At 42.6% G+C, this 22502-nt stretch overlaps 1 long non-coding RNA gene across 1 annotated transcript in view; it reads right to left on the bottom strand.

Moving 5' to 3' along the window:
• Nucleotides 1–1953: 1953 nt before the first annotated feature.
• LOC141740674 (uncharacterized) overlaps nucleotides 1954–22502 on the bottom strand; it is a 42453-nt gene continuing 21904 nt past the window's right edge. The window contains exons 3-5 of the long non-coding RNA XR_012586112.1: nucleotides 15567–16462; nucleotides 10783–10900; nucleotides 1954–2815 (exon numbers count right to left, since the gene is read on the bottom strand). This is a non-coding gene — a long non-coding RNA (uncharacterized LOC141740674). The remainder of the gene's footprint in view (nucleotides 2816–10782; nucleotides 10901–15566; nucleotides 16463–22502) is intronic.

Here is a 22502-nt window from a genome sequence, read left to right on the forward strand (position 1 = left end):
TTCCTAGTTCTTCCTAGATCAGCCCCCTTGCCCAGATGACTGGGTGGGTACACAAGGTCTAGCGGCAGCACATAGGAAGGGACGGAACAGCATGAAGTGCAGCCTTAAATCAAATTAAGGTAATTGGGGAAGTATATCTTAAGTCAATAAATAATGTTGATCAGTGAATGAATATGAGCAAATTCCTTTCTATTCATGATAACTATCCATGCAGAAACACAAAAATGTGTCAGATAGATATGTTAGTTACAGCAAGGAATTGGTTCAGTTCTAGTTAAGAAGTTGCTTATATACAGAGTAAGAGAGGAGTGATAAGACATTAACCCTTGAATTGATGAGCAGAATGTTTCAATTTTAGTTTGGTTGGAGCAGAAACAGAAACGCTTAAGCTGCCTTTTTTTTTCTTTTTTTTTTTTTTGAATGCAGCCCAAGATGTGGGCGGTAACAAAGCATCAAAAAGGTTGCAATTGATTTGGAGCATATGGCAAAACTCTTTGTCAAGGAAAAGGAGGGAAAAAGTTGTTTTGTTTGCTGGAAGAAAAATAAATGAGAAGACCGAAGCAATTCAATCTGCTGAGTGTGAAATGCATTAGGAGGGTAGGAGTGTTGCACAGCTGACTGCTGTGCTGTCACTGCCAGACACTTCTCTGCTGGCTCCCGATCCTGGAGCTCTGAAGTAGGTCTGGCAGCTCCAGCCCTATCTCGGTCAGAGACACAGCTCTGGGCTGTGGGGAGAGGAGGATATTGCTCCAGCCCAGCATAGACAGAGAGGAGCTGAGGGAGGCTTTATAGGTATTTTGAACAGAAGGAAAAAAGCTTTTAAAGTATTTTGAAACAGAAATGCAGGCAATATATACCTTATTCAGAGATGGATGGCATTCACATCTGGAAACTGCACATCTGCAGTAAAAAATCAAGTTTCTCCTGTGTTCCCAGACTCCTGCATGACCACCGCTGCCTCTGTCACTGCGGAGTTCTTAGCAGTCCCCTTCCCCACGTACCACCATCACTTCAGGTATCAAGTTAGCCCTGGTAGGAGATGAGGACCTGCTTTGTTAACAGTTTTCGTCTACCAGAGCGTGCCTAGTTTAATGACAGGCTCTGTCGTGCTTCTAGTGAAGGAAGATAATTGCCCCATTTTCTCTGTTTTGGAAGAGAAGGAGGATCTGAAAGATATCTAAAAGTGAAAGCTACTCTATAGAGCTTTCTAAAACTGCCACATAGAATCACAGAATGTGTTGTGTTGGAAGGGACCCTCAAAGGTCATGTAGTCCAACCCCCCTGCAGTAAGCAGGGACATCTTCAATTAGATCAGGTTGCTCAGAGCCTCATCCAGCCTGGCCTTGAATGTCTCCAGGGATGGGGCCTCCATCACCTCTCTGGGCAACCTGTTCCAGTGTCTCACCACCCACCCTCATTGTAAAGAACTTCATCCTAATGTCTAACCTAAACCTACCCTGCTCCAGTTTAAAACCATTGCCCCTCGTCCTATCGCTACATGCCCTTGCAAACAGCCCCTCCCCAGCTTTCTTGTAGGCCCCCTTTAGGTACTGGAAGGCCACTATAAGGTCTCCCAGAGCCTCCTCTTCTCCAGGCTGAACAACCCCGGCTCTCTCAGCCTGTCTTCAGAGGAGAGGTGCTCCAGCCCTCTGATCATCTTCGTGGCCCTCCTCTGGACCCGCTCCAACAGGTCCGTGTCCTTCTTGTGCTGAGGGCTCCCGAGCTGGACACAGTACTCCAGGTGGGGCCTCATGAGAGCAGAGTAGAGGGGCAGAATCACTTCTCTGGATCTACTGGCCACGGTTCTTTTGATGCAGCCCAGGATGTGACTGGCCTTCTGGGCCATGAAATTTCATCACATGAAACTTACACTGCAGTTAGGAAATCACTGTGCTTTGTGAGATAAGTTAAAACCTGTTTGCAAGTGAAGCTGCAGAAATGAAGCCACTGACTGCAGAACGCAAAGCAACTCTGCAAACTTTATTGGTCTTGATGGTCTGCTTTGAACTTCAACTCACGGGGAATGAATAGAGACCAAATTTACTCTATCATGTAGGCTTTGTCATCTTTGATCAAACATGTACCATTAATGGAAAGGACACCAATGGTCTTTCTTGTTTTAGGTATGCCCCTTTACTGAACACACAAAATAGATATAATTGATCACAAAATAGATATAATTGATTTATATATCATTGAAGTTACGTCTGATAATGCAAGTGTTGATCAAAGTGCCATGAATGGTGGATCATAGCTTGGAAATCAGTGTACGGCCTAATGAAGTAGTACAGGAGGACACCTGATGGAAGAGGGACAGATGTCAGCCACAACAGAGCTTGTGAAGGGATACCACCATGAGATGTTAGGAAGCCCACATTTATTCCCTTTTGACTCATTCATGAAGGTTTTGTGCTCCAGCTAATGGGTTGGAAAGTTATTTCTGTGAACCTTTTGCTGCTTGAATCTCTCTGTCCACATTGTTCACAAAAGCCTCATCTTCCCTTGGATTTAAATGTTTGCTGCAGGAAAGTGTCAGACAAAATGTTTTCAGGAATCAATGTTTATAAATTAGTAGATAATGATGGCAGAAGAGATTGTAACAATTCCCTTGTTCAACTTCTGTAAAGTCCAGCTGAAGTATTTAATTTTAGTGCAGCCAATTCATCTCCTGCTTAAGCCTCCATAGCTCTTTCTATACAGTAATAATAGAAGATGCTGGCACACATCCTTCAGAAAAGAGAAGTTTAAATCTTTCCCAGGGTAGATCCAGCCTGGTAGTGAATTATTTCTGCAGGACATTAGCTCTGCAGCTTAGCTGGGGAGCAAAGAGGAAAACAGGTATTATAATTCAAAACAGCCAAACAGACTGATTTTTTTTTTTCACTTTCTCCCTTTTTTTTTTTTTCAGTTTGACTGACCAAACATTGAACCAATCCAGGTTTCAAAAAAAGTTTTGAATTGCCTGTCATCCAGATACACCCCAAAATCTCAGATGAAGTGTTTACAGCAGTCAAACAGGTTCTTACTGTCATCCACTTGTCATGAAGAGAGCTGGGAAAACAGCTCTGCTTTCTGTTCTGATAGTGGCCGGAGGGTCCTGAAAATGAAGTCCATAATCAGCCTTTATGATATTAAAATGTGTTTTAGATAACTAGTGTGCAATTAGAATTTAGTCATTTGAAGTACTTCAGCTGCTGACCAACTCCATGAAATCTTTTAAAATGTGATTCTACTTTGAAATGTGATAAATAGGAAAGAAATAGTGAGTGCTGATAACCCTGTAGTGTGTTCAGGGTTCCCTCAGATGATTTTAGCGTATGTAGTGTTCTATTGTGTTTCTTGCTTCTTTATTGTGTTGGAGGGGGAGTGGGCAAAGAAGCAAAGTCATGAGCATATATGTATATTTCTTTTCTAACAATATACTGCATTTGTCCAGTCCTTTTCTTCACATGATCTCGTAGTACTATACCAGGACTAACCTATTCTATGTCTCTGAGATGCGTCCTCGGTGGCAGGAGGATGTAAATGCAGGACTGTGCTTTCAGGAGCTCGCCCTAGGAGCTTGGCAAGGGGTTTGTCCAAGGATGCTCAGCGTTACCAGCAGCTTGGAGATCAAAGCCCAGGAGGCCTAGCTCTTGGTCTTTTGCTCTGACCTTGAACTTGTATATTTACTGAAAAGGTGGCTGTAGTACTTCATTAGCAATTTCCACGTGATAATCTTAGTTTCCCTCCTGCTTTTTGTTATATGCCTACAAAATCTGGAAAACAAATCACAGCACCTGAATGTTCTCTTATGTGCTAATGAAAAAACTGAATTTCCAGGAGAACAGCTCAGGAGGGGTATTGCTGTCATATAGCAGACTTGGCTTGGAAGAGAGATGCTGGTTAATGGCCTGTAATGGCAGATACTTCTCAATATTACCCTCATACCTGACAGACATAAATAAATGCAAGCCATTTCTAAACTTAGTTGGTATCTTAATTGTTCAAGAGGCTGACACCTGCTACAGTAAATAACCAATGTGACCACAGGGAAAACATCGTGTCTGTTTGCTTTTATGTATTTATAGAGTACATACCTCAGTGGTATGCAAATACTCGGTTGCATCACGTTGCCTATAACTTCATTTATAACACAGGTTGCTCACAACACAGCCTGAGCTCCGGTAGATAATTCAGCTGAGCAAACTGTCCTGCTCACAGTGACTCAGAAGAAAGAGACCTACAGCAAGCAGCCAGGTGATGGAAACACAGCAGAGCAAGAGGCTATTTTTATTGTTCCGAACAGTTGGTTTCGCTTATTTCTTTAGCCCACAGAGCTTCCAAAGTGCTCACTGACGTACTGCAGAGGAAACCCAAACTACCACTCAAATGGTTTAAAAGCAATTTCTTCTAAAGCAGGGTGAACTCTAAAATAGTGAAGGACTGTCATAAGTAGACGTACATTTCATCCTCTTTTGTATTTCATCCTCACTTAAATCATGAAACCCATCCAAAGATGCATTTTTATATAAAAACTGGTGCACACTTTTAAGAGAAAAATGGTTAAACACTCCTTTCCAGACAATAGTGCTGAGAAATGGTTTGCCATAGACTTATCAGAGATTAGGTATTTTAATTAAAAAAAAAAAAAGGCAGGAAAAGAGTCTGTCTGACCTCAGACCATGTTAATTCGAATTCCTGTGTACATCTAGTTCAAAGGGTGTTCTGAGTTCCCTTGGTCTTCTAATCCTTGCATCACAAGGATGCAGCTTTGATTATTTGGCGTCTCCCTGCTCAGCTTTCTGCTTCATTTTAGTACTTCCAGAGTGGGTGACATGATCCTTGGCAAGCTCCCGCATTGGGTAGGTTCATGAATTCAGTGACAGATCTTATATTCACTGGGAGAAAGCATCATTAATGCAGAGTTAAAGCTGTCCACTGGTATTTCATGCCTTTCAGGCATGCTTCGGGTCTAACTCCTACATCCGAAAAAATGGGAAATAAAGGATTAAAGGACATATCTGCGAAACCTTGACACTCGCCCCTCTCTGTCAATAGACTGGAATCATGTGCAAATCATCCATCTGCTTTGCCTGTGGAGGTGTGATTAGACAGAAAGATTAGTCACAGCAGTTCAACAGAGCTGCAATTCGTGTTAAAAGGTGATCTGGACGGACCGTTCCCATCTGTGAATGGGGGAGAAAATTCCTTGACAGGACCCTCCTTTGATCAAAGGAGGGTTTCCTGTATCTTCAAGAGCTCCTACACACCTCGCTTAAGCACTGCATTGAATCGGTCCCATAAATAAGGATGTCAACAGACAACTGTAGCTGTCTGTGCCGGACACGTTTAATGGCAGGTGAGTGTAGGGTTAGATTGCGTCAAGTGCATAAAGGCAAAGAGACTATACAAAAGATGCAACGGGCTTATCAAATGTGAGAGATCTGGTGTTCCGGGGGTGAGGTGCGCCAGGAATTTGGCTGCAGGGCAAGTGTAGCCACCTCCCCCCCTGCACAGTTCAAAGACACCCTCTGGTACTGGAGCTCTTCCCGGGGCAGAGGCTGCACAAGCCAGGCAGGGTGAAGGCTGCCTGAACACGTACTTTAATTCTTCATTCCTAGTGTTCATAAACTTGATTTTTTTCCTGACTTGATACTTTCTAAAGAGGCACGGGACCTCATCAGATAGTCTTAGCTACGCTTCAAGAAAATTATTTGAAGCTTAATTTCCTATCCTTATTTCTTTTCTCCAAGCAGAGAGAGAAAAGTGATTGACATCGTTTAGGTAGCCACAGCTATCACAGTTCTACAGTAGAGACACTATGGCAACTAGTTAAATATAAAAGAAGCTATGTGATCTCCAAGTGATTCTTCTGTTATTTATAGGAGTGGGGGCTGAATCATAGAATCATAGAACGGTTTGGGTTGGAAGGGACCTTAAAGATCATCTAGTTCCAACCCCCTGCCATGGGCAGGGACACCTCCCACTAGACCAGGCTGCTCAAAGCCCCATCCAGCCTGGCCTTGGACACTTCCAGGGATGGGGCACCCACAGCTTCCCTGGGCAACCTGTTCCAGTGCCTCACCAGCCTCGCAGTAAAGAATTTCTTCCTAATATCCAATCTAAATCTACCATTCGCCCTTGTCCTATCATTACACTCCCTGATAAAGAGTCCTTCCCCATCCTTCCTGTAGGCCCCCTTTAGGTACTGGAAGGCTGCTATAAGGTCTCGCCTCTCAGCCTGTCTTCAGAGGAGAGATGCTCCAGCCCTCTGATCATCTTTGTTGGCCCTCCTCTGGACCCGTTCCAACAGGTCAATGTCCATCTTATGTTGGGGACTCCAAAGCTGGACACAGTACTCCAAATATTTGGGGCTGCTGATATCAATTGCGTTAAAGAGACAGTAATACGCACTAGCTGGGATAACTATCGTATGACTTGAAAAGTTTGAGCTACACCCTGCAACAGTTCAAACAAGATGACACCAGTGACCATGGGCCTCCCAGATCTGCTGTGTATGTCTGTCTAGGTTTCAGGGCTCCTGTCAGGGACAGGCAGAACTCATCAGGGTTTCCATCTGGATTACGTATCAAACCACTGGTAGCTCAGATGAAGAATTCAAGTCTGTACATCTTTAAAACAGGCTAAACCATGATATTCCCATACGCCTAATCCTAGTCTTCTCTCTCTTCGTGCACTTCTTTTGTGCCTGTGCTCTTCTGGTCTTCCAATTTCTTCCCATTAATGTACTAATCACATGCTTCATCCCCTTCATTACAGCTATACTTAAATCCTCTCTTTTTTTTCAATGCCCTAAACCCAGAGACTTTTTCCATTTGATCCTATCTCTGTAGTGGCTGGAGAGTTAGACTGCATGTGAAATGGGATTGCACGGCGTAGCACACTGCTTTTGTGTGTTTTCCAGCCTCCACAACAGTAGGAATTTTCCCTAGGGCAGCCAGCATGCTGATGCTGTTCCACTACTACTGTAACGTCACTGTAATTTCCAATAATAACAACAATGAGCACCTTAGTCTTCCAGGACTTCGATGCTAAATGTTCCAATTTTATGGTGGCACAAAGAGGATATTTTTAAGACTTATCCGGAGGCATAAGGTGTATACCATGTACAAAATGATGCTGCAAAAGAGCTTAACTGAAGTAGGGCACTAGGAACAACAGGATAGAATTGCCCTTATGTAAATGATAGGTAAATAACATCTGAGGATTACTTAAATTCAACTTCAAAACAAGAGGTGATGCAGGCCTTATTAAATCGAGCAGCTAATTTTTCAGAATTGGTGACCTTTACCCAGCTGAATCTTGACAGAGAATACTTGACTGTGCCAAGTTTCATTAGAGTTGGTTAATTATCTTCTAGTACGTTTGTAGAATATGATAAGCATGTGAATTTAAGAAACCCCTATAAAATGGATGACTGCTGTTGAAGAAAAGTTTGGTGGTTTCCTCTAAATGGTTTCCTCTAAAAGGCTGATAGTCTGCATGCTGTTAGTGAAGTCTCTCTCGGGTGAAAAGTCCCTGCTGATCTCACCTGTCTGGGTTTTTTTCCTCCATGAAACACCTCCCCTTCTCTCTGCTTACTAAAACTGTTGTCTCTCCTTCCAGACCTCTCCCAGGACCTTGTTTCTGTAACATTATCTACCAAATACAAGCTTTTAAAGTGGTAGAGAAGTACTTGGGTATTCACTTTCTCCTGCTGTCCAGATGAAAAATGTCGCCTTTGTCCTACCTTTCCCCTCCCTCCATTTACTTTGTTGCTTTCACAGGTTGTCTGACATCTAACCTTTAAGCGTAGCCCTTGCAGCCACACGGCTGCACTTGATGTCTGCTGAGAAACATCAACACATCTACTGAATGATGAATGTTATTTCTAATAATTAACAAACAATGAAATTGCTCTTACGCCTTGATTTCAAGAGACTTGGAAACATGTGCCTGATAAGGGTGGAAAAGAAAATAAGCGCTCATACAGATCCTAATGTTCTGCTGGTCAACATTTTGACATCGCCTGTGAAATGGCTATACCTGACAAAGCCTGGACCTCTCTGCTCTAGAGACACCTGACATGGAGGTGACTTGAGGGTGATGTGGGTCAGAGCTGTAGTTTACATATGAAGACATGTAGGATTACTGGGACTCAAATAGTAGCAGATGATCATGACAGTCAGAAGGGAAAGGCTAAGGCAGGCACAGCTCAAGAGTCGGGATTCTTATTTCCTGTAAAGCTCAAAGAATTTATTTGTGATTTTGCTAAGTGTGTCCCCAGAAGCAGATAAATTGCTGCAACGTGACAACGCCTGGACAAATTAAAAAGCCTCATCCAAGGTGGGGCTTGTTCACAAGAATTTTTCCCTATGCACGTGAGTAGTTCTTGTAACTTGACTTATAATCGCTCAGACTATCACTTCTGCCTCTGACCTTTGCTCCCATCTTGTCCCCACACTTCAGTTTATCCTCACAGCACTCATGTAGGACACACCAGTACCCTTCTTCCTTTTGCAGAGGTGGAACTGAGGCATTGAGACATCATTTGCACATAGCTTTACTGTGCAAGAAGTAATAACATGAATCAAGGTTTTCTAAGTCCCTGATCGCTAGTCCAGCCATTTCGTCGATTCCTGCTTCCCCTGATTAAGTGCTGCACCTTCTCTATGTATTGAAGTCCTTCCTAGAGGGCCCATATCAAAGCAGGATCGTGGGCACCTGAAATACAGTACCTAGTTACTGAGGAATCTCAGAAGACCCTCTCTAAAAAGGTTTAGAGAGCTGTGATACTCAGTACCTAAATTGTGTGTGCCCTCTGGGAAGGGAGCCCCTGGTGCTGCGTGACATGTCCCACACAACAAGCAAGCAGGGGCAGATGTTTAAAGCTGAGGTTGACAACAGTCATCCCAGTATTCAGAGCACTGAGCCAGTCAGCAGGAAATGCTGAAGAAAGGCATGTGTCTGAAGTTTTCTCTCTTGCCACCATTTAGTGGTTAAACTCAGTTATGGACTTGAGTGCTTTTGTGAGGCAGAACCTGAAACCAGCTCTTGAGCTTTGACGTCTCAGTCATGCACTTGAACGCAGGCACATGAGGTGGAAGAACAGCCCATTCCAGTGTCTCCTTCTTGCACAGTCACTTTCTGTACCTCCCCAGCCTCAGGGGTATTGAACCCAAGGCTCCCTTTCTGCAGGACAGCCACTCGCCAGGCATTGGCCATTCCTGGTGGACACCTCCTACTCTCTTTTTGAGGATGAGGGGAGAGGACTACAAAACTCACGTGGCAAGGAGCAACAGGGCAAGAGGGACTCACAGTATGCCACCACAGTGTCTGGGGACTCAGGAAGGAGGAGAGGACCTGTGTCTCCTAGGCCACGGTTGGTTAGGTATTTTGTGTTGCTGATCTATTCTGCAAATAGAAGAGTCTAACTCGGATTCTCGGTCCAAGCTATGTGTCACTAGGCAGTTCAAATGAGATTTGAGTTATTTGCCTCAAGGAGTTGGGAAATTGTCTTAAATCGCTCTTTATGTGGTTGAATGCTGTTATGGATCGCACCATCGGTTGCTGTAATTCAGAAACTAGTGATTTAGTGAGAGTTAAGAGATCTGGTTTCGGTTTTTTGCTTTGCCACAGATTTCCTGCATGACCTTGGCAATCAAATCAATTCAGGTCAAATAACAGTGAACGCAATGTTTTAGGCATTGGCTATCACAAGAAATTGGAATTTATCTGCACCTGATTTGTGGAGTCCACCATTTACCCATTTCTTATATGCATCAAGTGGACAAGTTTACCCACTTTGTTACATTTTGTGAATGTGCTGACCAAAGATGCTAGTTTATCCTGCAGTTAAATTGAGATTATAACATTTTGTGCCATTATAGGAAGCCAAACAATGTTTGCAAAGCAATCTGAGATTCTCATATGCATCAAATTTTGTATAGATGCACATGACTTAATGCACATACCTCAGTTAATAATTTTTAATCTTCTGAAGTTTCACAAAATATGCCAATCTGTGATATGGCTGCTACCTTAGGCAACAGAAGTTGACAGTACAATGTCAATCTCTCTTTCTGAATCTGTTCCGGGAAGATCTGGGGCAACCATGACTCCAGACAAATGTTTTGATTAGGGAAATGTCTTGACCTCATCTCTGTGAGGAGCCAAACACTCATAGACAGTGCCACCGCTTAAGACATAGCAATGTATCAACAATATAATTAATGATTAATGTACTATTTATATTGTGGTAATGTTCACAAACCACAGTCATACAGCAAGACCTGCTTCTGCTGTACAAACGCACACAAACAGGATTGCTGCCCCAAAGAGCTTAAAATCTAGATCAGGAAATAAAAGTTTTCAGGGCCTGGAAAAGGAAAAAATGTCAAATCAGTGACAATAAAAGATTGTGCAAAGCAATTCATCTACACTGCAACATGAAACTCATAGTTTCTCTGCAAGGGAAGACTCCTCTGATGTAACTTGAAGAGATTTTAAACAATGTAAAAGGTTATGTAGATACTTCTATTTCAGAATATTAGTGGCTAATTTAAGTGTAGATAGAGATTTGCCTAAGTGCTTGCCTACATGGTATATATTTTTCTCATTATCTTCATATAATTAGCTAATGAAAAACTTGGTACGGTTTTCTCACGTAGGCGCCCAGAGAGAGTACACAGGTAGGCAATTATGCAATTGATGCAGGCAAGTAAAATCAGCACACTCAGTTATGCTCTGGAGGCTTCCTAACAACACGGTGTATACACCTAACTTAGATAGATATCTTACATTTTAGGAGTTCCATGCTTCCATGTCTTCCCAGGTGTGTCCTCCCTTTCTGCCCAGAGATTGTGTCCAGATGCCCAGTAGCCCAGTTGCCACAGTAGTTCAGCTCTGCCTGGACTGTCTGACAAGAAGAAGACACAGAAGAAAACAATGGAAAAAAACAACTTCCATTAAAAAAAAAAGGGAGCCCTCCCAAAACTAGCATATATACTGCCCATGCACCTTATTTTATAGAAGAAAAGTGACTCTTCAGTTTACAGGGTTGAATTATTCAAAGCACCCAAAGCTAAACTGGAGAGAAAAAATTATACATCAAAGTAACTGTTTGAATGGGGATTATGTCCCTCTGCAGGGGAGGAGGGGGGGATAAAATAAACTGAACAAGGCAATCAAGAGCCAAGGGAGTAGCTGGAGTAGCAGTCTTGAACTAGAGCAGTGAGTTTTGTTGGTGCTCATCTGTCAAAGCTGTGATGGCAGTGACCATATCAGTTTCCCCATACTGATATCAATTTGCTTCTCAGGTTAAATCGGAATGACTTTTTCAGGCCATCCTTATGCTGTCACATAAACCCCATTACTATTTGGTGAACGAAGCTAGGAGAATCTCATAGTGCATAGGATGCACACAGATCTTTTCAAACACACACAAAATAATGTGGCCTCAGCTCACCCTCAAATGAATATTATGAATTCAGATGGATCAAGAGGATGGGAAGACCAGAGCACTGGCAATAATTCAGAGAGGATATCACATCAGAGCCAAGGGCAGCTCCAGCAGAGCAGTAATTTCCCTGATGCTGGCATGCCACTAAATGCTTCGGATTCCTTGTAGGTAAACAGCGTGTACCCGAGACATACCCATCTGAGTGCAGAAGGGCTGCGGACAAATGAAAAACATATGCTGTGAATTAAACACACGGGATTAAGTTTTGCCTCAGGTGTCTGCGGGTAAGACCGCTGGTTTCAGTGCAGTTATCCTGGCATGGTGTCTGTGGCACACGGCAGAGAGCTGTGAAAGGAACCGGAGCTGCTGTTGCTCCAGGCTGTTGCTGGAGGGCATTGAGCCAAGACAGGCACTCGCAGCTGCTGAAAGTCTGGACACACACAGACACACGGGGAATTATCCCTCCTTACGCTCCGCTTTCCTCAGACCTCGGTCTGAGTCCTCAGCCACCCCTTCCACCATGTCACTGCACGTCTCTGATATGCCCAAGGTTCCTCAGCTTCCACAGCCAGGCTCCAGCTCCTCCACCTTCCCACCTTCAGCCCCCAGCCCAGTCCCCCCCAGCCTCACAGCCTGGCCCTGCAGCTGATCTTGTGGCATCTTGCTTCATCCCACATCAGGGCCCAGCTCCCCGGGATGTTATTTACAAACGTATCATTGTTCACAAGGAATCTCTGATGCACTCTAGACAGGGCTATTAAAATACAGACTGCCCCAAGGTGTCATGATAAGCCATGTGGAGTGGCAGGGCTTATCAGCCTGTATGTCATGCACCTATATTGCCTCTGGTCCTGAGCAAGTGTCTTGAGCATTTATCCTCCACACAGAGCCATCTGGAGATGCTAAATTAGGAATCTCTGCACTCCTTTCCATCATTTAGTGTACAGGTGTTCTAGGATAAGTGAAATTAAAATACGTCTTGCAGAACCAAAAGCCCAGACGTAGTCATTCTGATGAGACAAGCATAATTACAGGTATCTATCTGAGAATGTCTTTGCTCAGTGTTACCGTACACTTTGGCTAGAAGAAATCCAATCTTTATGAAGTGCATTTCACTGAGAAATGCAAAAATGGGGAGTGGAAAATCTGGAGGTATTCTGCACAGTTCCAAATCTGTATCAAAACTGATTACAGTTGTAGCTCCTAATTGCATGTCAGAAATGGCATATTCCCGATCAGCACTATCTATACTGCTTAAGTCCCTGAGAAGCCCCACAACCTCGCCTTGCAAGATAGAAACAATATATTTTGTCACTACCACCCTCCACTCGATTTTCAACAGCTAGGGATCTTTAGCCAGCACATTGAATTAATGCGTGAGTGATCTTCCACAAAAAGAACTCAAACAACGAGCCACAAACCCTCTGTATGAGGTAAGAAAATACCTTTGCTATATACATAACCCAGGAGTATGATTAACTGGCACAGTTAACTAACGGGATGATAAATTGCTACTTGCCCCTTTGGACATTAGGAACGGCGAGGCTGGAATTGCATTAACTAATCATGCACCCTCATTGCCCAGCTGCACTGAGTGGCCTGTCCTGGAGTTCATCTTCCAAAGTGTGCATGTATTTTTCTGGATTTTAAAGGCAACTGCATTTCAGACTGTTAGTACGGAAGGAAAACTGCTGCACTGTAACAGGGTTCAAATCAGGCATATATATTGTCTTCATCAGTGTCTGGAAATATTTCTGTGTTATGACTATGAACCTTAAACATACTATTGCAGGAGATATTTCAGGATTTAAAATCAAAAGCACCTGAACGTACTGAGTGATAAGAATGAGCTGAATAGCAACTATTTAGGAAATACTTTCCTCAAAGCTAAACAGTGAGACCTGTAAGAAAGAACAGAGATGATGAAAGACGAAAAACCAAATTCTGACCTAAAGTACTCCATAAAGTCAAGCACCCGAAGAAAAATACGTGCTTATTTTCCCTGTTGCTTTCTTCTGCCCAGGAACAGCATTGTTAGTGTGCGTGGTGCTCTGCAAGCCAAAAGGAGACACCTCTGTCACTGCCGTAGGTTAAAAACGTTAAAGCTCACCTGCCTTCCTGACCTCACTGTCCCAAAGATGGGCTATTTTTGCTGCCTGAGCTCTGCTAGCTACACAGGTGCTCTCTATACAGAGATATTTCTGCAGGAGGCGTGCCTTTCAGAAAGCTCCCCAGGGCAAAGAGTAGCTGAGGCATCCTTGGCTTTGTGTAAAGCCACTGGATTTGACTTGGTTTTAGTCCAGGTTTTGTCTCATTTTAAGTTTGCTTGAGAGCTGGTGACAGCGTGACTGGGAGGAAAAGAGGGATCAGTGGCAGGTTAGGAAAATCAAAAGACTGGAAAAAACATCTCTGCTTGAAGGAAGGGCTTTGAGCCACCCGTCTAAATGCCTGTTATGAGAGAGGTTCTTCATGCAGTGTAACGTGGTAGCCAGTCTGAGTCTGGCTCCGTGGAAAAATTCTATCGTGATTGCTGGTTATTGCCTCCCTCCAGAGAGGCGTGCTGGGAGGATTTCGCTTCTGGCCGGTCCCCAGGGGTGGTTTGGGGGCTGGTTGTTCCAAAGGTTAATTGACTGCTTTTATGAGCAAGAGGAGAGGAACGGGGAAACAAGTGGCGGCGAGAATATCTGTGGAAAAGGACCAAGTACAAAACTGAGGGTAGTAGTGGATGTCTGCGGCCTGAGCAATGGTTATAGCTTGAAAAATCTCAGATCCTTTGTGCAGAATGAACTGAGGAGTCCAGGGTGGGCTAAAGCAGAAATCTGACTTGGAAATAGACTGTAAAAAACACAGTGACTGTGGTGGTCACTTGCTGTACAAATATATGGTGCAATACCATTCTTATTAATGAAAACATAAAGAACAAGGCAGGAAGAGACAGGATCAGAGCACATGTTGGGATTAGAGTGATTTCCAAAAAAAGACAAGGAATGAGTGGCCATATACTATGGCAACTAATAAACACTAGCACAGATACAAATCAAGTATTCGTGCATCAAAGTCAAACACCTAACTGCAGACAACTTGCTTTCTTGGTCCTGGAAGCCCTGAATTTGTGAGTTTGGCCTGGATGCCTGACCAGCTCTCAGACTGGACTTTGGGCATGTGTGTGCATAGCACAGCAGTGCACCCACCGCCCCCAGCACCTCAACCTGACAGAAAAGTTTCGTTAGGGAAGGTAATCTATCGGTATGTTTACTGACAACAATTTTTGTCAGAGATAACATCAGAAAAACTGACTTTTGGAGAGACTGGATTTTTACTAGAAATACAATGTAATATTAATGTCAAAAAGCCCATTCAGACAGGAAAGTAAAGGAATTGTTAATGTAAAAAGCATAAGGACAAGACCTTCAAACTAGAGCGAATTGCATTCTTAGTGTATTTTAATACCAGTAGGTTGTGTTTTTTTTTTCTCCCTCAGATCTCAGTAAACAGCCATAGCTGACAGGAGTGGACTCATTTTGTAGGTAGTCTCCACATGGCTTGAAATTACGTCAGAACAGAGCAGTAGCTATGGCAAAGATGAAGCAAACAGTTTAAAAAAAACCAAAAACAAAAAAACCTTGCTAAATAGTGGCATTCAGACTTTTTCTTTAGTGTTGTCACGGGGGAACCCATGCTGACTTCTCAAATGATGTCTGCAAAAGAAAAAGAAAGCTCCCTGTGTTGTAAGATGGTCTATTATTCCCACATATCTTGTTTTTAAGCTAGAAAGTTTTAAATCCTTGCATTTTTTTCTTTCTTTTTTTTTTTTTTTTTAAACTGTAGACATTTGTGGCTCTGCATGAAGCTGTAGGAGTTTCGAGAACTCTTCTCTAAACATGATTTTAGGAAACAACAGGAGCTGAAAAGCAACTTTCAGCCCGAAAGTGCTGGATTACAGGTTGTAACTGAAGCTATATCCCTCAAATCAGTGGATTCATGTGGACAATGTGTCCCTGTGTGTAAGAAGGAACAAGAAGAGGCAGATGTCAACAGAAACACCCTCAAACATGAAAGAAAAAGTGCTCAGGACCACAGAATTACTGGAGGGGCAGGCATTGGGATGTATTCGAGGTTATACCTGCTTTTGCTGATTTCCACTGGCATAGTGCATTGCACGCCTTCCATGGATCAAGGAATATACCCAAGTCACGGTAACCAACAAAGTCTTTGGTGCACATAGATGTCACTTTGAGTGTCACACGATATCAACTATGGTTTCCTGTCTCTTTTCAAATATTTGTAATTTGCCTGGCTGGCATAGACGTGACGTGTGAATATGAGTTGGTGTAAGCGGGAAATGAGATAGTGTCATTGGGCAGGGAAAAAAAGGACCACATGGTGCAGGATAGTCTATTGATAGTCAACCCATGAAAAAATGTGGGCTCCTAAGTTCAAAACCACATAGTGTCAGGTATAGTCCATGCATGTATTTCCTGGAAACTTTGCCAACTGTTTGCAAATAAAATCAGCCGTGGTTATAATGGCATTTCAGATAGACATATAGACACCAGTGAAGTAAAAGCAGTTTCTTTTTCTTTTCACAATATCTGTTTCTTTTCTGTGATACTTTTACATTCTCAGTAGAGCCCCTTAGAAGTGCTTATTAGAAAAAGGGAAAGATTATTTTTTTTTTAAATGCATGCATACAACTAGGGTTCTTAATCCTTATTTAGTCACTAATTTCTGCTTTTTTGAACTAGTAAAATCTCCTGCCTGAAAGTGTCCTGGCCATTTAGTGCACTTGGTGTCTAGCTATGAGCCCATGAGTTTAGGCATCCATTTTTAAAAGCAGGTGAAGCTTTTCTTTGTATTTGTGTCCAGCTTGAATGCCTGTTGCACAGAGTGTGGACGAAAGAGCAACGATAGCGAGGTGAAGGCACTGGCTCAGGTATCAGGAGATCTGCATTCTGTGCCTGGCTCTGCCAGGCCTTCTTCAGATGAGTTGCATCGTCTCTGTGCTTCATTCTTTCCCATCTGCAGAGCAAGGAAAACAAATCTCAATTTACATTGGCATTGCGAGAGCATTAATTCATTACTGTCTGTAAAGGAGATCAATCCTCTGATAAAAGGTGCTAGAGGAATGCAAACTATTTCTATTATATAAATACGAAAATGCGGATACTGTCAAGGTCTGCCTTGGCTACATCAAAAGTTCCAATACCAACTGCAGTCCCTCTGAGAGCTGAAAACTGGCTGGTCTTTGGACATGTGGCAGGATTTGTTAATTCTGATCAGGGCAGGAATAATATTTAGCACTAGTGAAAATTTTCTTTAGAGGTAAAGTTGCTGTTTCTCGGTAACATAAAGCACTTCACTGTCTAACTTGTCACGGTTGTGTGATTTGCGCTGCAAAGAATGTGCCGCATCTCTGCTACATATTCCTGCTCGCTTCTGTCAGTGGAAAGTACAAGTGGAAAATGGAGGGTACTCAAGGGCCTGTAAGTGGTCCATCACAGTTCAATGGCCCCTTTTATTTCTGACTATGGAGTCCCCATAAAGTTCTAGTGACAGCCATTAGGTCTTTATGACACGTTATGGAAGCATCATAAAAGGAACATTTAGGAAGAGACTGAGTGGAGCAAATGAGAAGAGAAGATTTCTATTCAATACTCACCCCAAGTGAGGGTCAACCTAGGACACCTAAGTGCGCAAGCCAAATGTAAGTTATAATAAAGGGGTTGTTTTACAAAAATAAAATGTCTGACTTTTGGACTGTGGCTGGAGTCAGCTATACCTCAGACATATGTGATTCTTGGTGTACTCCTGTTACATATTAAACATACCCTGGATAAAGTTTGTAAATATTAGCAAATGCTTTTCTTTCCCACTATTTGCAAGAATGCAAATTTAGAGGCAAAGTTTCTCAAGTGCTCTAGTCCCATGGGTAAAACCAGCTAGTAATAAGAATATGAAGAACAGTAATTCCTTATTCAGTGTAGTGCCGTTAGCATGGAAGGCTTCTGTGCATTGTCTGTGGCCAGCCTTTCGAGTCCTACTACCGTCTACCTCACCAGTTAGTCCTTCAACATCACGTACCATATTTCCAGTGTGTACCTCCCTTTTGGCATCAGCAATATTTTGTAATGATTCCAGGCCTCAGGCAAGAGAGACTGTTTGAGCACCACAGACAGAATTGCCTCTTGACCTGGTCACAATTTTTCCACCAAAACATATTTTCCAGAAAATAACTCTTTTTCACTGGTAACTTTTTAACTTTTTTTTTCTTCTTTTTTTTTTCCCCTGGAGACACAATGGCACTTTGAAAGTTTTTGGCAGAATCAGGCAAGTTGTCTGCTTGGCTAAAGGTGTGACTGCCTGATGGGCTCACAATCTGGCTAGCATCTTAGGGAACCGGCCAACTTCCTTGGCATCCCTGCTTGTAGCTGAGCGGGTATTTTGGCTGGCCAGTGGACTGGGTTGTTTCCATTTGCTGGAAACTTGGCTGCTGGTGTTTTGTCCTAAGTACAATGTTAGCAGCCTGGAATTTTACAAAAAGCAGAAGCTGGTTTGGTTGGTTTTTTTTTTTCCTGCCACCACTGGTCACCAGGAATGTACAACACTAAGTTGTTCCCCAGTTATAAAGCTGTTGCATCCACGTGGAAAGGTCTCGATATCACTTTTGACCAGAGTTTGCATTTCAACCTATGTCTAAGGATGGTGGCAGTAGACTGCAGTCATTTGTGATGTGGTCTAAAATACGACTTATTTTTATTAATTGATTTATTTTTGCAAGAGTAAAAAACAAGATGAAAGCCACTGTGTGCCCTCCTTTTTCCTCCTCAACTTGTGATCTATCAATATATTTCAAAAAGTCTCCTGGCTGAGATTCTTGACATTGAGAAAGTATTAGAATTTTTCCTCATCCCCACTACATGTGAATGCATGTGATGGTCTTGTCTATTATTGTCTATGTAATGAAACATCAGTGCCCCAAAGGCACTGGCCATTCATCTACTTAGGCCAGCATTCTTGACGCTGTCTTGGCTTCTTCCAGGCAGTTTTTTTTGTGCATCAGCAGCAATACATGAGACAGCATGCCTTCTTAGATCTTTTTCAAATGACCCCTTAAAAATTGCCTCTATTTGTCTTCTCTACACAGTTTCTTGAATTTAAATGTAACTAACTGACGACTGTTTTGATAAGGTGTACATAGATGTCATATTTTAGAGGCTAGGATCACTATATTCCCAAGGAATTTGCATGAGTTTTTTTCAGGAGATATGACTCTCTACACCTGAAATGTAAAAATGCTTAATGTCAGTCCCTTTCATAGAGATTTTACATTCAACTTGTCTTGGCCAGCCCAGGAATGTATTTAATATCTAATTGGTGGAACTCTCATATATTCATGCAGACTATTATATATTTAAACATTCAATGCAGTAAAAATTAAAACTTCTTGACCACAGTCCATCTCCTTGCATCCTCTAAGCTTTCCAATGTCAGACAATACATAGAACATGCATTCCTTCCTCAAGAGTTTGCAAAGAAATTACTGGAACTAGACAAATTTTCAGCAAAGTGTATTTGGATTCTTTATCCAATTGTTATTTACAAATTCAGTTTCAATTAATTAGGTACCTTTGTCTAGAACCTGGTCCTGCTTTTACCACAAAGATAAAGGAGGATGTGACAGATACTGGATTTATCTGACAGCCTGGGAGTAGAGTGTTTATCTGGGCTGTGAGTAACCCTGGGTTAGCACCACAACCCCGCTTTGCATAAAACATTTAAATGTTACAAAAGAAAGACCACAGAAAAGTGTCCAGGAATGAGCCTCCGCCTGATGTGTGACCAACTCCCTGTAAGGCTGGAGCTCCAATCTTTGCGCCTGCAAATGTTTATCCAAAGTGAAAGTGCATCAGCAGATAACGGCTCTTTAACCACATGTGGTGATTGTGTCACTTTTCCAGGAGATGCGCAATGGAGACAGAGGACAGAGTTGCATCTAGATAGCTTGTGTCCTATGGAAGCGCTACAGCCCTTGAGATACTGAATAAAGGGGCAACTGTCTCCCCAGCAGCAGCTCTGAGAACTACTCCCTCTCTACATATTTATATTTCTGCTTCTGTGAAAATTCTTCAAATGAAATATTTCGTGTTAGCAAGAACATGACATGTCAAATTAAATCAATTTCTAATTTTTGTTTGGCAAGAAAATTCAAATTCTGTTTGATCCCAGCTGAATTTTCCTTCAGATTTTTATTTGGCTGCCAAGCCACAAAATCAGTTATTTGGACAGCCATCTAGTAGATGTATCTGATGAAATTGCACAGAAATTTTACCGAAAAATCGCACTGTTTTTCTGTGTTTCTGATAACCTCATTGCCAAACAAATATTTTTAACTATTTACCTACCCTTTGGCTCCCACATTTCTGTAAGGTTTCAAGAACAACCAAAATATGCAAACATAGCTTGTCCTTTTCTGGTAGGATTTCCATGTTCAACATGTGGTACCCTCCAAGACCTGGAGAATAATCTGTGTTTCTATGGATGTTTTTAGAAAATGTGTGTATTTTCTCATTATGTTGCACATGTCACTGAGGAGCCAGATATGTGCTGTCACTTTCCTTTGTAAATACAGCAAGGGAGACATAGGTAGGTAGATTGTTGGCTTGACTCTACCCAGGCAAAGCCTGAAGAAGTAATAAGTGTGTAGAGTCAGATGTTCTTTTATCTTCAGTAAATTTAGGGAGTTAGCAGCCCTTAGAGGCTAGTTTCATCCCACTTCAGCTGAGATACAGTAACTGATCACAGCCATAGTAAAAGTCATAGCAGTGCAAACTAAGCAGACAAGTCTAAATGTCTTCCGGAAGGAGTCTAAAGCTGTCCACACTCAAATAGTTCTGCTTTTTCAGATGAATGGGCAGCAGCTGCTAGTTGCGGAGTGGTAGTTGGAAGCTGAGCAGTGAAACTATCGTACAAATGCATACACCCTAACGTTTGGTCTCAGATGTTAGACCCTACTAGCAGCATGAATTAATAAGGTTATGTTACCAGAAGCACTGCCTGGGAACTGATGCAACAGCTCTAACAATCCAACAACTGCAAGAAAAGCGGGTAATTCAGGGCTACGTTGGAATTAGATCTGCTTCCTCAAACCTGTAGTGCTCTACCTGCATTGCAAAGCTGACCATCCGTCCAACCCCTTTGTTTAAAAGACTGACCTCAGGAGTTGTTTCAGATAGTTACACAGATTAACTGAACAGATGGTTTTAAATAAACATCCACCCAAGTGGTTAGCATGTGCTAATTAATCCAGCAGAGCCAACAGTCATGTTCCTGCATCTTCTCCCATCCAGAGTGGCCAGAGTTCTGTTCCTCTGAGTGGTGCAACTTCTGCAGTGCCCAAAACAGGTACCAACATAAACTCTGGTTTAGCAAGGCATTTAAACATGTGTTTAAATATCACTGCAGCAATCAGACTTGAACCTTGAATGAAGAGCCTTGTTCAATTAGAAGAACACAGGAATTTCCATGAGAAATCAGATTGAACATCCAGCTAGTCCAAGCCCACCTGAGACTGTGGTCAGACCACAGGTTTACAGGGCAGGCAGAAGAAGCCTGCGGCAGGCAGATGGAAATCCATCTGCTCCTGAGTTGTTTAAGTACTGGGCTCTAAGATCAAAGATGATACTCTCCTGTTCTTTTAGTTTATTTCCTAGTCTCCCTTTTCCAGACCACTTGCCATATCACATACTTTTCTCCTGTAGTTCGTACTTGCCTCCGATCTATGAAAATATCAGTCTTTCCAATCACTCTTCCTGTGAGAGGCTTTGGTCCTTTATCATGCTTTTCTGTTCTCCATTCTGGATTTGCAGCAGCCTTTGCAAAGTGGCTTGCCATGGCCCTGTGGCGGTCCCGGGGCATCCTGTTTGGTGCCTGGCACAGCAGGGTGCCTCTCCACTTCTGATTCCCGCTGGTAAGCAGAGGGGTCAGAGAGAGGGATGGAATTTCCCAGCCCCTTTTTGTCTCCATGTGTCATCTTATTGCTGTAAGCTTTGATCCTGAAAACCATTTGCAGTTAAACATGTAAAGGGTTTTTGAGTAAGTGTGCATTAGAGATAGACGTAATTTGAAGGGTGCTGGGACCCTGGGAAATGTAGGAGGTTTGGCTTCTCTGATACAATTAATAAAATTGCAGATAGATCAGCTCAACGAGCATGGACAATTTCAGTTCATTTTGCATAGGTCTCAAAGCAAATGCATGTGAGACCTTGAAAGGTATATGCTGAAACTCTCAGTAAGATTCCAGGCACCTTGAGCTGATGTAAGTTTGGGCAGCTTTAGTCTTAACTTCTCATCTCTCCTTCCCAGCTTCATATTTCTTCCTTCTTCCTTGTGCTAGAACTAATATTTGTGTGTCTACAATATAATCTCATTTGTGAGATGATCCAGTTTAAAAAGAATTAAGTCAGTTTTTTTGGCAGCCGCCAAGGTCACTTGCAGGCCTATGGACAATTTACATCTTTTTTTTCCATGGTAAATGGGATGTAAAAGCTTCATAGGCTTTGAATTCACCAGCCACAGAAGGACACGTGTCTCCCATCTCTTCCACTCAGCTGTGGGAATTTCTAACCTTCTAAAATTCCCTTTTCTGCTTGGTGGTAGTGTCTAATTAATTTTCTCTTAGTGTTCAGAGCTGCACTGCATACAGGAGCACTGTATCTTCAGAGCAAACTCTTAAAGCCAGAATCAGACCTTACTTTTGGCGAGAGGCCACTAGAGCGGGAGAAGCAACAGACCTATTTATAATAGGCATTTTGTCCATCAAAAGAATGTCAACAGACAAATTACCGTAACCTGCCTGAACCAGCTCAGCCCTCCTGCAAATGAAAGCCCAGATTGTATTGGGAGTGTTTGTTTTGTCATTTTTTAAATAAATGAAGAAATCAATGGTGTATTCAGAGCAGCCAGTAGAGCAAGTAGTCATTTTAGATGGACAGCCCCAGAACCCTTACTGCTGGCACTAAGTGACCGCAGTTCTGGCTGGTATCTGCACTAATCCTACCTG

The sequence above is a fragment of the Larus michahellis genome, chromosome 3 (genome assembly GCF_964199755.1).
Source record: "Larus michahellis chromosome 3, bLarMic1.1, whole genome shotgun sequence".
Classification (NCBI taxonomy): Eukaryota; Metazoa; Chordata; class Aves; order Charadriiformes; family Laridae; genus Larus; species Larus michahellis.